Genomic DNA, 16,541 nt, shown 5'->3' with positions numbered 1-16,541 from the left:
CCTCCTAATGCAGTCTCTTGCAAAGCATGCTGGGAACTACAGATCCACTGCCCAGTTAATAATCAACAAAAATGATTAATGTAGTTTTTACACTCATGAATTAAGTAAACGTCAGATTTAAATATATTAGATTGATAGAACACAATTAAATGAAGTTGTGACAAAATGTTAAAGAAGCATGTTACTTTATCTTATTTTAATTAATTCAGTAGAACAAGAGGCAAGCATTCATTATTTGAGTAACTGTGACAGCAGAATAAAACCATGACAACTATAGAATTTCACATAAATAAATGCAATCCTATCAAGAACATGCAGTATGTGTTGAATCTTGATATCAAAGATCTGATTCTTTAGTATCTATATCAATATCAGTGTAAGTGACACCTTTGTACTGACCCTTGGTCTGAAAAGAAAACACACTGCCGTTTGTGCAGGACATCCTCACAGTGCCAGTGTAAGGCAGATCGAAAGAGCATCTGCCAACAGTGATGTTTACATCCACCTTCTTCCTTGGTGGAACCTCTATACTGGCGGAAAGAGTTTCTGTTTTTTCCTTCTTGTTCTCTCGACTGTAAGTGTTTTCTCTTCCGACGGTAGTACTTAATCCTGCGGAAGATTCTCCAATCCCTGGAATCCCAGACTTCACCTCCACACTGAATGTCGCCGCGATGTTCTCGCTCACAGACCACGAGGATGTTCTGATGATTTTCTCAGAAGTTTCTAGTGTTTGCAGTTGTCTGACAGAGCTATCATTTCTGTACGTGGTGGATTTGATTTCTTCCAAAGCCACCTGTGGAATCACTTGCTTAATAGTGGGATAGCTGACATCAGTAAGAACTACGGATTGAATGTTATTGAGAAACACAAATCCCAAGCAGTGAATGTCCAATCTGGACCTTCCTTTAACGCCCAAACAAAACCCAGAGCCGACATTCATGGGGTATTCAGTTTTTAAACCCCAGCTTGTCATTTTCACAAAAAAAGTATTTTTGTTGGTCCAATTTTTTGGTCTTGAATTTGATGCGTCCGAGACGTGTCCCATTACCGTTGCCCCACAGGGACAGTGAGGTGATTCTCTCGCCAGGCTGGAAGCTGTGCTCCGTGGGCTCTCCCTCTGGTGATCCAAAGGTTTTATCTCGCCCATCTGAAAGCCAGACGCTGACGGCCTTCACCTGCGATGGCCCCACCCATACGCGTATCCTCTGCAAACTGGCACCATTTTTCTCACCAGTAAACGAAAAGAACTCTCCTTCGTTACCTCCGATTAATTTTAGTGCCGTTGACATCTTGGAAGCTTTTAGATCTGAAATTTGCATGACAGATTATCATAATCAGCCAAAGATTTAATGACAAAAATAATGTTACATCTGATCTCTCCTATCACTGTTATTATATTACAATACTGTTACTCTATTGCAGAGTTGTGTAATAACCACATGTAAAGTATTAGAAGCTGAAATGTGATCCTCATGAAATACACTTACTTGGATAAAGTGAAGAAACTTGATGAAGTGATATTCGTTCAGCCATGCAGGCTTAAATAGAGAACAGAGGGGGCCGGCTTTCACTGGCAAAACACACTCAGATTCACTAGAGCCACTCCAGAGACAGAGAGGGAATTTCATTTCTGAAAGGGGCTTTCCCACAAATGACCCTTTCTGGAAAATGATCAGTGAATCACTGTTTAGAGGATAAATGAGTTCTGGAATAATAAGTTGTCACATTAGCAGTAAATTACCTTTTTGACGCCACAGTGTAAAACATTTTAGTGGGAAATTACAGTATATTCCGGGGTACAGTAGGACTTTTCTTACTGCTCTCCTGGAAATGTCACAGTGTCTTACTGTATTTCTACAGTGCATATGCAGTTGAAGGGGGTGGATTGGCATCCACTTCTGCTTAAATGTGTATCTAATGAGTGATTATAATCAAGGTATTAATCAATATTTTTCCTTCGAAATATCACATGAGTTGAATGACTTCTCTAGGCTTATGAGATTTTGCTTTGTTATGTTACCAGTGTGATCACTGAAATGTTATTTTTATTACTGCAGTAACAAGTGCTTGCTCATTTAGCCCGGCTTCTAGAAATGAAATATGGAAAAATGTTTTGTGTTTGTTCTTTCAACATGTGGTAAAACATATAGGAGTCATTGAAGTCTATAGTTTAAAGGTGCTCTATGCAATGTTTTTTATTTTATTATTTTAGTACCTAATCTAAAGTTACAAATATTTATTATTTATAAATGTCTACTAATCATTTAGTATCTTTATGGGCATTGTATTTTTAGCTGTGACCACATTTGTATAAAGGGGAGTTATGTAATGATTAGAGTTTTTGTGACCATTCCAGCAAACTTTAAGTCATCTCTCCTTGAAATAAATGATATCTGTTTTACTCCTGTGTCTCTGTGCACATATTTACTTTTACCCAGCAGACACAGGATATAGACTACAGCGTCGGTCAGACGTTGGATTTTGGTTGAAAATGAAAGTCGGGTTGACGTCTAAATCCAATGTTTGTTTGACGTCAAGCTCCAACGTTGGGCAATCGTTGAATTTTGGTTGGAATAAACCAAACAAAAATATGAAATGCATGGCCGTACACTTATTACCAGCTTCACTTACAACTAACCAGATTTACTTTATTTAATTTCCATTTTAATGTAATCATATTTTGTATTTTAAAGTCACCATGATGGTGGTTAGCGTTTGCTTTAGCTGTGCTCTTGACCCTTGACTCTTTAATATAAAAAAATTTCTGATTGCTATAATTGTGTGTTTATAAAGCACAATTGTTGTAGCTAAAAAAAAGCCATTAGTAAAAGAGATCAGGTGATGTTGGCTGTTTATTGATGATGATGATATCATCATGTAATTGCCTGAATCCCTGATCTTATTCAGTGTCTAATGCTTTGATTATATAGGACTTGTGGTTTTAAAACTGTTTTATTCATAATAGAAGTCATCTGATTCTACAGCATATCTAACAGTGTTGTTTAACAAATAATATACTTGGTTTTTAAAAACTATTTAGTGCACAAAAACCTTTCATCTATGGCTTTACTTAGACACACACAGACATCAAGAAACAGCATATGAATCTCAACAATGGTGACAATCAAACTAAATATCCAGATAATCAGATTAACTCCAGCTGCATAATTTATTAATGCCGCAATGCATGCTGGGAGATATGGGTGAGTTTTGATTGGTGGTACCCAGCATGCACTGCAGCATGAAGCGTTTCGTTGATTGACACCATTGTTGAGAGTCATACACTGATTCTTGATGGCCAAGTAATAATATAGAGGAAAAAGTTTAATGCACTAAATGTTTTTAAAATCCTTTATATTATTTGACAAACAACATTACTCTCATGCTGTAAATTTAAATGGCCTCTTTTATTAAACAACATTAAAAACACAAGTCCAATATAATCAAAACATTAGACACTGAATAAGATCAGGGATTCAAGCATTTACATAATGATGATTTCATCATCAATAAACAGCCAACATCACCTGATCTCTTTTTCTCTGGGCTTTTTAGCCACAACAATTGTGCTTTATAAACACACAATTATAGCAGCCAGAGATATTTTATACTAAGAAGTCAAGGGTCAAGAGCACAACTAAAGCAAATGCTAACCACCATCATGGTGACTTTAAAATACAACTATTGATTTCATTAAAATGGAAATGAAATAAAGTCAGTCTGGTCAGTAATAAGTGAAGCTGGTAATGCTGTTTGTGGAGTTGTTTAATCCTCCTCTGCTGAGATCTTCACAGATTTAATGTGCTTCCATGCATGTCACATTTATTTGCGGTGCTTATTCCAACCAAAATTCAACATCTCTCTGACGTTGGAGCTTGACGGCAAACAAACATTGGGTTTAGACGTCAACCTGACTTTAATTTTCAACCAAAATATGACGTCTGTCTCCTCTCCAACTAATCCAACGTCTTCCTGACGTCACATTGACGCACTGTGCCTGCTGGGTCTAAACCTCTTAACTATAAACCATTGCTTCCAGTCTACCGTTACATGAGTGATCACTGGGGGGACATTTTTGTTGTGGTGTGTATGCCGACTGTTTTTTTTGTTTGTTTGTTTTTTAGTACCTGATCTAAAGTTAAAAATATTCATTATTTGTAAATGTTTATAAATGTTTGCTAATCATTAGTATCTTTATGGGCATTTTATTTTTTAGCTGTGACCACATTTATATAAAAGGGGGTTATGTAATGATTAGAGTTTTTTTGACCATTGCAGCAAACTTTAAGTCATCTCTCCTTGAAATAAATGTAAGTGTTTAAGTGACGTCATTTGCACTTATTGAATTGTCAGTCGCTTTTTTTATTTGTACAAATGAGTAAAACAGAGATTAAGGGGTTGACTGGAACTGAAGTAAAAAGAGGTGGCTGAGGATATGGGACAGTGACATAAGAGGAAGACATCTGTGTAGGGGAATCTGTTATTAACAGGAAAGAGGATGTGATACTGACACGATTATGTATTGGACATACAACACTAAATCAAAGTTTATATACACTGTTAACCCTTGCTGTAAAAAAAATCTGTAATTGCTGTAATTCTGACAATATCATACCATTTTCCATTAAAACAGTAATATACCGTAGAAAATAAAACTAGCCTACAGGAATATACTGTGAATTAACAGCGCTCAAAGTCGACACTCAGAGGCTGTTTTCACAAACACCCTATACCCTCAATCACTATTCCCTACATTAGTTCACTAATATAGTCCACTTGAATGTAAAGAAGTGAGTGAATTGAGACACTGATGAACACCTGATAAGCAGAATCACTGAACGGACAGAGAATCAAGAACAGAAAAAAGAGAAACACAGAAACTACAACTGACTTCCAGCTACACTGAGTGTGAAACCAGTTTACAAACCAGTTTACGATTATTTCTTTCATACATGTACAAAAGTTCTTGTTGAGAATTAACACAGATTTAGTTAATAATAAAATTTGTTGTCACCATGATGGAGATCAGTATTTGCTTTAGTTGGTCTCTTGTCCCTGGACGTCTTACCATTCATCTCTCTCTGGCTGATGTAATAGTGTATATAAAACACATTTGTTATAGCAAGAAAAAGTCAAGATGAAGATGATTAGTTGTTTTTGGCTTTTGTGATGATTTAATAATCATCCTGGACATGTCTGACTTTCAGATCTTTCATGTATATATTCAATGAATTTATGGGTATTTCATATTTATCTGTGAATCTATAACATGAAATCAATATCTCTGTAATCATGTCGTCTGAACAATATTGTAATCATAGAGTGCATTAAAACATTTTTAACTCCTGCTTAACTCAGACACACACAGACATCAACAATCAGTATATGAATCTCAGCAATGGTGACAATCAAAAGTTTCATGTCGCAATGCATGCTGGGTTCCAGGATAGTATAAAACTCCCAGCATGCACTGCTGCATGAATAATAAAAAAAATATTGCCACCATTGTTGAGATTTATGTGCTAAATTGTGATATCTCTGTGTTTCTAAAAGACAGCATTGCTCTGTTTTTTTTTTTTTTTGGTTTATGCATGATGTGTTAAAAAAAAAAAGTCGTTGTAATGTATTGCTGTGGTTTCACAGTGGTGCTAATGTAACACTTTTGATTGAGGATTAATCTCTGAATGAGTGAGAATAAACTCCTTAGTGAATGAACAGGCTATATGATGATTTTATCACCATAATCAACATAACCACCATCATTCATAAACTGTGTGTGTGCACAAGTGTGATTTACAAAAACACAGCTCAACCAGCAAAAGAAACACTAATGTTTTAGCATCAGCATCCCATCTAAAGCAAGCACTGATCTCTGTAATGGTAACTTCAAACCAAACATTTTCAATTAAACATCTCAACAACAACTTCTGTAGATGTCTGACAGAAATAAAGTCATAATAATAAGTGTAATAATGTGTAATGTCTGGAAGTCAGTTGTAGTTCTTGTGTTTCTCTATTTTCTGTTCTAACAGCAGGTGTTCAACAATCACTTACATATTCTCTTAATTATCTCACTGCAACACTGTCTCAATGTTACTTTTTACTCTTTGTAGTGTGGATTTCCCTGTGGGGTTGAAAGGGTTAACAGTATAAGATAAAAAGACACACCCACAACATGTATTTTAACAGTAATAAACTGTAAGTTATAAAACAGGTTTATACTGGCAACACTGTTGCCAGTAGTTTACTGTAAAAGTTATTTTTTTGGGTCACCGTTGTGCAGAAGAGTAGAGCCTGTGCTTCAGTCCAGGAGAAGATCTAGTAATATTGATGATTTGCTGCATGTTGCTTTATTTAACAGGCGGTGACTGTGTAGTTGCTGGTCCAGTGGAAATCTCTTTATTTACCAAAACATTTTTGTGGTTTCAAATGAAATAAGTTCACAGTAATACTTTGCTCACTTTATTAATGCATTATAAATTTTAGTTAATACTTTTAAATGACAGTTGGTTCATTTAAGACAGTCGGTTTCTGCAAGTGAAATTAGTTAACTCGAGTTTTAGTGCATTTTTACAGTAACATACTGTACAATTAACAGTAAATTACTGGCAACAGTGTTGCCAGTATTTTACTGTAAAAAACCCCGGAAAGGTCTAACAGTGTAAAATAGGGAAACATGAAACTGGAAATTGCGATGAATGTGTATATCCAGAAACAATAAATCAGATATTAATAGAAAGTACAGTAGCGAACAATAGTGAACATTAGTTGTCACTAAAGGAAAGGGCTGTAAGCAATTATGCACTTCAGGAAATATTAGGAGCAAATTATATCATTCGTAAGGATTCATTTACATTTTTGAACGATACAGTACTGGTAAATAAGATTTATTCATATTTATACATATGTAAGCTGGAGAAACTGGAAGAACTGGTTGAGGAACGACCACTCCTCGAGAAGGACCTTTCTGGAAATTCACACTTGAACTCTCTCTTGTGAAACTATACCTCTCATTCCTAATCTACATTTCTTCCCCTCTTCCCTCACCCCTCCTCCCTCATGCTGAGATCACCAAAATTCACCCAAGAATCTCCATAGTGTAATATAGCGTATAATGTGAATAATTATTACACATGTTTGGTATCATTTGAAATGTCACAGTGTGACTGGTATAAAGGTCTCATTTCCAAATAAGTCAAACAAAAGTTAATAAGGTTTTTAAGAGTTTAGATATAACTGGCACACAAAGGAAGGTGGTCTACAGACAAATGGTCTCCTACTCACAAAAGGTGTCAACTCTGAATGTAAATTCCCATTGTTAGCAGATGTTTCCATGTGAAAGAAGTTTCTGTCTATATAATGAAATGCAACGAGAGGATCATATGTAGCCTACCTCAGATGGCAATGGCAAGTTATTTATTTAGCACAATTAAATACAATTTACATTGTCCAATGTGCTTTACAGTATTAATAAAAAATCATAAAAAACTAACAACAATAAAACCACAGTACAAAAATAGATTTGAATAGAATATCATAAAATAAGTGCTTCGCCAATTTAAAATAATGAGATACAATGAAATGGTGCGTCAGCATGTGTTAAATGCCGTATCAAACAAAAATGTTTTTAAATGGATTTAAAAACAAATAACGATGAGGCCACTCTAATTGAAATGGGCAAGTCATTCCATAATCTAGGGGCAACTACAGAGAAGGCACGGTCCCCCCTACACTTCAATTTTGACTTCGGGATAGACAGATCAGCCCGTGATGTTGAAGGATCTCAAAGACTTCAGCATCATGTATTTCCTAATGTCGGGTTTGCATCTCTTCCCTCTATTCCAGAGCATTTGATATTTTGTATTGATTATCTTTGAATTGATCATGTAATTGGCATGATACATTTACCTGATGTAATAAATTGTAAACATTTGATTTTATTCTGTTAACGGACTCATTAACAGTAAAGAGTTAAAAGGAATAGTCAAACATTCATTCACATTTAACGATGCACAGATATCATTAAAACCTTTTCATTTCTTGAGTTATATGAAATAACGAGAAAATACAAATGAGAAAATGTATTTTATTTAATCAAAAATACTTTGCCACGACCTTCCCCGCTGATCGAATGTTTGTCTTCAACCAATTTTTTCTCTTCTCTCAGAGACCACAGAACCGAGAGTGTGTGTTGTGATGTGTTTATCGAGTAATCTTAAATGTATAATTAATTTACTGAGGCTAAAAATCCATACAGTGTTGTTCATCTTAATGTATTAATCACATAATGAACCACTTAATAAAGACAAGTGTCAGTCTTGAGCATTAAACAGTGAGCACACGCGCTGCTCTTTAGCACAATGGTAGAACAGAACAGAAACAACTCTAAATGTCCAACATAACTGAACATTAAAGGTCCCGTTCTTCGTGATCCCATGTTTCAAACTTTAGTTAGTGTGTAATGTTGTTGTTAGAGTATAAATAATATCTGTAAAATTAGTCGCCTACATCGAACGGCCCGTTTGGACTACATCCCTCTACTTCCTTCTTTAATGATGTCACTAGAAGTGTTTTTTGACTGACCTCCGCCCACAGGAATGCTCCCTCAACTCTACCGAAATTAAAGGGGTGGTAAAACACATTTTTTCGAAGGCTTGATTGTGTTTGTGGGGTGCACTATAACATGTGTTCATGCTTCGTTTTTAAAAAAATACATTATTTTTCATATATTTTACCTTTATTCCACACTGCTCTGTCCCTCCTTGTATAAACGGTCTGATGGTTTCCGGGTTCTATGAAGCCAGTCCTGCAATGGGCTCAGATTGGTTAGCTGGCCCAGTGTGATGTGATTCGCTAACTGCCTAGTGCACGTTTTTCGGAAACATCACGCCCCTTACCTTTACCGGTAGTCTGTGCTTTGGTGGTATTAGAAATAATGGCGTCAATAAAACCATACCAATTTGAGCCCGAATCGGACCCAGAAAATTTTAGTGAAGATGTTCAAGGACGGCTGTTAAACGACGTTTCAGAATTTTTTTTTTTTTTGTTGTTGTTGTTATCTCATACTTTTTAGATACGTTGTTATATAATTGTCCCAATTATAATAGTTGTCTAATAATAAAAGACTTTTCAATAAGTTTTTTTTTATTAAAAAAATATATATTACTCTATTAGGTGTACATGTAATACATGTAGTCCTTCATTTTTGAAAGTTTGTCAAGCTTCTTAGATGAACCTGTACAAAGTAAAAACACGGTTGTACAATTATTATTTCAAGATAATCAAATTACACCAAAAGTAAAAATGAACAAGTTAGGTTGAACAGTTGAACACAATTAATTGAACAAGAATCAACTTTGTATTTGATTAAATACACAAAGATAAATAATTACCTTTCTCAAAGTGCCACACGTCATAGAACTGAGTGATATTGCGGTCCCTCAGGTACTTCTGAATCTGCGGATGGCGATCGGTGACTATGTAGTCAACAGCTAAACCATTAGACTCCAGCTTATCGAGACAACGCTTTAATCCCTCCTTTTCCATATGATAACTGCCACCAACCTTGTTGCTCTGTTGTTGGGTACACAACAATTCAAATGCAGGAGTATAAACAATAACAGATTAAAGAAAGCGTCAAAATTATTTTATATGCTTAGGAATTATTAACCTGAACTAGCTGAAGATCCAGAATTTTGTTGGTTTCCATGTGCATAATGGTGTAGCTGCCAAATTTGGCTGAGTGTCCTATTGTAAACATCATAATTATATATATAACATTACTGAGAATATCAGTTTCATAATATTTTAGGAAAAATCAAAGACTATAAAATAAACAGCATGATTTTTTTTATACTCTAAACGTACCTGGTGTCAGCACGCATATCTCCACCCACAGCAACATTTCCTCCCTCTTGCAGCTGCCTAATAAGATTCAGTCGATCTCGGTTCCACTTGTGTATTATGGTAGGCTCAATGAAATTCCTGGCATGAATCCTAAAAGTTACATAATGCATCATCTGGAGCTTCATGGCCTTGAAAATCTATGAAAATAGAAATTAAATAACATTGATACAGTACGTATACTGAAACAACACAGTACTTTTTATTGTATTTTAATGTAATTGTAATACCTTCTCTAGTTGTTTAAAAGATCCACCGGTAAAATATGTTGCTGCAGACAATAGCAGGTTTCCAAGTGGGGTACTCCCTACAATGGGCTGGCTCTGCCACTGTCTGTGGTAGTTACACTTTTCACAAAGCTGGGTGAATGCAACAAATGTCCCCCTTCGTCTGCTCTGGACAACACACTTCATCTTACAAATTGGACATGACACAAACAGCTCTCGAAGACAGCCTTCAAAAACAATGTATTTGTTATCGCTGTGGTCGGGCTGTGGATCTATCCTAAGGCAATATAAAATGAATAAATATTAGGAAGTTGCTTTCATGTTATATATATTTTGAAAACACAAATGTATTGGTAAAAATGTATGTAAATATGTATTTATATCTTACGTCAATTCAGATTCTTGAGTAACAACAGAATTATATGTGGAGTCATTGGGTTCGACATGTAATTCTGATTCTTCCTCCTCATCTAACACCAGACGAGGTCTCTTGCTGGGCCTAAAGATTGAGTCCCTTACTGGTGTTGATGACAGCGGTGCATCAGGAAACATGTCAGTTGTTTCAGTGCCCACATCAAGCCCACAAAAAGTAAATAATTCAATTAATCAAAAACATCTTTTTCTTTCTTTCTTTTTATTTATTTGCACCTTAAATATATAAAATGACAAAAATAATAATAACAAAACATAAAATATATGAACAAAAATAAGACAAATATTATCAATTTAATGATGTGCAGGAAGAGGCAAAAAAACCCAACTGGGCTTATTTAACACCTCCACCTATAGACATAATTACAATAAAATCTGTCATGCTATTACAATTTTTTTTTTAAAGTGAGACGCATAAGCCACTTTCTAATGCACATAATTTTAAATAGCCTGTATAACAATTATAATTAAAATAAAACATTATGTACTAGTACTGCATATGATAAAGTAACACAAAAACACATTTAATGTATGTATTTCATACCTATGCTCCTGAAGTGGAAATTGCTGAATGTACCCATTGAAAGTTGTGTGCCCACTGATCTCATCTTGGGCTTTATCTCTGTGGCTACAGTTTCAGTCTCTATAGGGTCTGACTGACATCCAACTTCATGGAGTGTAGATGTAGTGTAGATCTCTTGGGAACTCGAACCCTGCTGAGATGTTGTCTGTTAGAAATAATTACAATATGTAATCAATAATCAAATAAGAGGAAAAATACATTTGACATGTAAAGGAGTACAAAAAAAATGTTTTACTGTGTAATAATCATTACAGCACAAAAAAATAAGCTTCATAAACAAGAATTTCATATAGATATAATCATTCTAACAAATAATACTACAGTCCTCAAATGGATTTTTTTTTTAGTAAAGACTGCGGACCTATAGTGATCACTACTGAATGGCACAGTTACTTTTGTATTTTTTGAACGATTGTAGCCAAATATCTGTCGCAAGAACTATTAACCTCAAAACGAACACTAAACATTGGCTTTAGAACGGTGCGGTAAAGTAGGTTTTATGTTGGACATTCGTTAGACATTCGATCTTTTCTGCAGCATTAATTGATATGTAATGGCTTAATAGTCGTGGATGATGCTGTATCTCGTCTAGGTCACATTGTAAAGCATAATGTCAAATGTGAATTTTAATATTATTCGATGATGTAATTGTTTTAAGAATTGGAAGTGAAAATGTCCTCACAACTATCCCCACTTGGGCACTTAAAGTTAGGGAGTGTCTCAAAAGTGCCAAATCGGCAACAAAGTTGGTAAAGTATGTGCATTATTCCACAAAAACACTAAAAACGTGATCCTTTTACGTATGTAGTTGATGTTAGTAAATGGATTAAAAATAGATTAAGCCAATTTTAAATTAAATACATCTAGGCTATTTAACTTTGTGGTTGTTTTATGTAAATACCTCAAATGACCAACAATGTATTTATACACACATGCAGCATATAATACACAACTTAGATTGGTGAAAAATGATGATGTCACACCACATGTAATGTATTCACCAACCCTTAGAGCACACCATACACGACTTGGATTTGGAAAATGTCATTTGGTGTATTTTTAATGAATTTTTGAAATGCGCAAATCTATATAACTTCCTGGTCATGTGACCTGATGATGTCACACCATATGGGATTTATTCACCAACCCTTGGAGCACACCATACACGACTTGGATTTAGAAAATGTCAATTTGTCTATTTTAATGAATTTTTGAAATACGCAAATCTATATAACTTCCTGGTCATGTGACCTGATGATGTCACACCACATGTAATGTATTCACCAACCCTTGGAGCACACCATACACGACTTGGATTTGGAAAATGTCATTTCGTCAATTTTTTATGAATTTTTGAAATATGCAAATCTATATAACTTCCTGGTCATGTGACCTGATGATGTCACACCACATGTAATGTATTCACCAACCCTTGGAGCACACCATACATGACTTGGATTTGGAAAATGTCATTTCGTCAATTTTTTATGAATTTTTGAAATACGCAAATCTATATAACTTCTGGTCATGTGACCTGATGATGTCACACCACTTGTAATGTATTCACCAACTGTTGGAGCACACCATACACGACTTGGATTTAAAAAAATGTCAATTTGTCAATTTTTTATGAATTTTTGAAAGACGCAAATCTATATAACTTCCTGGTCATGTGACCTGATGATGTCACACCACCTGGGATTTATTCACCAACCTTTGGAGCACACCATACACGACTTGGATTTAGAAAATGTAATTTCGTCTATTTTTTATGAATTTTTGAAAGACGCAAATCTATATAACTTCCTGGTCATGTGACCTGATGATGTCACACCACATGTAATGTATTCACCAACCCTTGTTGCACACCATACACGACTTGGATTTAGAAAATGTCAATTCCTCAATTTTTTATGAATTTTTGAAAGACGCAAATCTATATAACTTCCTGGTCATGTGACCTGATGATGTCACACCACCTGGGATTTATTCACCAACCTTTGGAGCACACCATACATGACTTGGATTTGGAAAATGTCATTTCGTCTATTTTTAATGAATTTCTGAAATACGCAAATCTATATAACTTCCTGGTCATGTGACCTGATGATGTCACACCACCTGGGATTTATTCACCAACCTTTGGAGCACACCATACATGACTTGGATTTGGAAAATGTCATTTCGTCTATTTTTAATGAATTTCTGAAATACGCAAATCTATATAACTTCCTGGTCATGTGACCTGATGATGTCACACCACCTGGGATTTATTCACCAACCCTTGTTGCACACCATACATGACTTGGATTTGAAAAATATAATTTTGTCTATTTTTAATGAATTTTTGAAATACACAGATCTATATAACTTCCTGGTCATGTGACCTGATGATGTCACACCACATGTAATGTATTCACCAACCGTTGGAGCACACCATACACGACTTGGATTTGGAAAATGTAATTTCGTCAATTTTTAATGAATTTTTGAAATAAGCAAATCTATATAACTTCCTGGTCATGTGACCTGATGATGTCACACCACATGTAATGTATTCACCAACCCTTGGAGCACACCATACACGACTTGGATTTAGAAAATTTCAATTTGTCTATTTTTAATGAATTTTTGAAATACGCAAATCTATATAACTTCCTGGTCATGTGACCTGATGATGTCACACCACTTGTAATGTATTCACCAACCCTTGGAGCACACCATACACGACTTGGATTTAGAAAATGTCATTTAGTGTATTTTTAATGAATTTTTGAAATACGCAAATCTATATAACTTCCTGGTCATGTGACCTGATGATGTCACACCACATGTAATGTATTCACCAACCCTTGTTGCACACCATACACGACTTGGATTTAGAAAATTTCAATTTGTCTATTTTTAATGAATTTTTGAAATACCCAAATCTATATAACTTCCTGGTCATGTGACCTGATGATGTCACACCACCTGGGATTTATTCACCAACCCTTGGAACATTTTTACAGGTTTTCTAAAGTTTCCTATTTTTTTATTTTTCTAATTGATATTAAAAGAGGAATTTGACAAAGCTGTGAAATTAGATTGATTTCACAAGTAATGACCATTCACATTAAGAAATACATGTTTTGTCATATTTTCATAGAAGAAAAAGAAATTAAGTGCATACAGTTAGCTCATGACATCCCTTTATTGAAGAAAACATACAGAAGTTAAACAATCAAGAGTTTTATTTAATTTTCATCTGTTTCTTTAAATATTAACAAATGTGAACTTATGGTATAGGGATTTTGTAATATCACCATTATGTAGGCTAGTATAACAGTGAAAAAAGTAGTTGCATGTCTTATAACTGTAAAACCAAATGCTATATTTCAAAAAGCACCAGAGTTTTTACTAAAATGCAATTTTGATGTTAATAACATACCAATTACACTTATACACTCATAAATAGGTTTTTCTTTGTACAATAATAATTTCTTCCTCCACAAAGGATTAATGCACAATTTGGAATAGTAAATAAATCAAGGTTAGAAACAAAAACTTTTTTTTAATGACAATTGGTTTGGGAATTTTGGTTGTGGAAATTGATTAAAGATGATGGTATCTTTAGTTTTATAGAACTTACAAATATTTAGCTAATATTTAATTGTATGCAATTCCCAGAGAACTTTTGAGGCTTATTGGATTAGAGACACTTGGAGTACTTCCCAATTTAGGCTGAATAATAAACATTTTTTAAGTTACGGATGTAATAATTGCCTATGCTCCATACTCTAAACAAAATATATTCTTGATGTTACAAATACATTGAACTCTCTGTTCAAGAAACATGTTTTAGATTGGAGTAAATTATAGATGACACCTCATAGATATTCTATAACGAACAAAGTTAATGAGTTTTCATATAAGATACATAACACTGAGTAGTAGGCCTACACTCATTCGACACTTGTGCTTTAAAGTTGATGTGGAAGACAATTGTATATTTTATGCCCATGAGCCACTCATATTGAAGCTGATATTGTTTTGAAGAAAGTGATATTTAAATGTTTTACAATTGATATAGATAAATATTTATATGTGATTTCATAACTATTATGGCTTATTACTAGGCCTATAACCAAAGTGGATTGAAAAATAAATATTTTTAAACAATTTAAAATTGACATTTACATATATGGAAACTATTTATAAAAGTAAAACTTTAAAATCAATACGAACCATGCAACTGTTTAGTATTATTATGTATTTAATGTTTAAAAAAAATAAAAAAATCCATTGTCACTATACATTGTTTTGATGTTTTCTAAAAAAGAGAAAAAAATGTCTTTGATACATCAAACAAACAAATAAAATAAATTCATATATAAATAGAAGGACATCTCTATTCATATAAGATGTGACGTGATCTATCATTTTGATATCACAATGTTTATTTATAATGCTTCATTCTCTTTCTCTAAAGTAATGACTAAAAATGTTTGATTTTTTGTTTTGATAAAAAAAAAATTATATATATATATATATATATATATATATATATATATTGAAATATTGAAATATTATTACAATTTAAGACAGCCGTTTTCTATGTGAATATACAGTAAAGTGTAATTTATTCCTGTGATCAAAGCTGAATTTTCAGCATCATTACTCCAGTCTTCAGTGTCACATGATCATTCAGAAATCATTCTAATATGATGATTTGATGCTCAAGAAACATTTATGATTATTATCAATGTTGAAAACAGTTTTTTACATTTTTATTTCATGATGCTATGATGAATAGAAAGTTCAAAAGAACAGCATTTATCTGAAATGGAAAGCTTTTGTAACATTAAACACTACCCTTCAAAAATTTGGGGTCAGTAAGAATTTTAATTTTATTTTTGGGGGAAAGAAATAAAATAAATCAATACTTTTATTCATCAAGGATGAGTTAAACTGATCAAAAGTTACAGTAAAGACATTTATAATGTTAGAAAATATTCTATTTTAAATAAATGCTGTTCTTTTGAACTTTCTATTCATCAAAGAAGTTTTGAAAAAAATTGTACACAACTGTTTTCAACATTGAAAATAATAATGAATGTTTTTTGAGCATAAAATCAGCATATTAGAATGATTTCTGAAGGATCATGTGACTGAAGACTGGAGTAATGATGCTGAAAATTCAGCTTTCATCTGAGGAATAAATTACAGTTTAAAATATATTAAAATAGAAAACAGTCATTTTAAATTGTCATAATGTTTCACAATAATACTGTTTTTTTTCTTTTCTTGTTTTTTATCAAATAAATGCAGCCTTGGTGAGCAGAAGAGACTTCTTTTAAAAACATAAAAATTCTAACCGATCTAAAACTTTTGACCAGTAGTGTATATATAAGAAC

The 16,541-nt window shown here is 33.7% G+C and overlaps 1 pseudogene across 1 annotated transcript; it reads right to left on the bottom strand.

The window, feature by feature from the left end:
• Positions 1-337: 337 nt before the first annotated feature.
• LOC308699492 (aerolysin-like protein) lies at positions 338-1,289 on the bottom strand (annotated as a pseudogene). The gene has a single exon. The product of its transcript is annotated as an aerolysin-like protein (transcript).
• Positions 1,290-16,541: the final 15,252 nt, after the last annotated feature.

This window comes from Scardinius erythrophthalmus, assembly GCF_964197995.2.
Source record: "Scardinius erythrophthalmus genome assembly, chromosome: 1".
NCBI classification, from domain to species: domain Eukaryota; kingdom Metazoa; phylum Chordata; class Actinopteri; order Cypriniformes; family Leuciscidae; genus Scardinius; species Scardinius erythrophthalmus.
The sequence above is the reverse complement of the archived record's forward strand: the minus strand, read 5'-3'. Positions and strand labels throughout refer to the sequence as shown.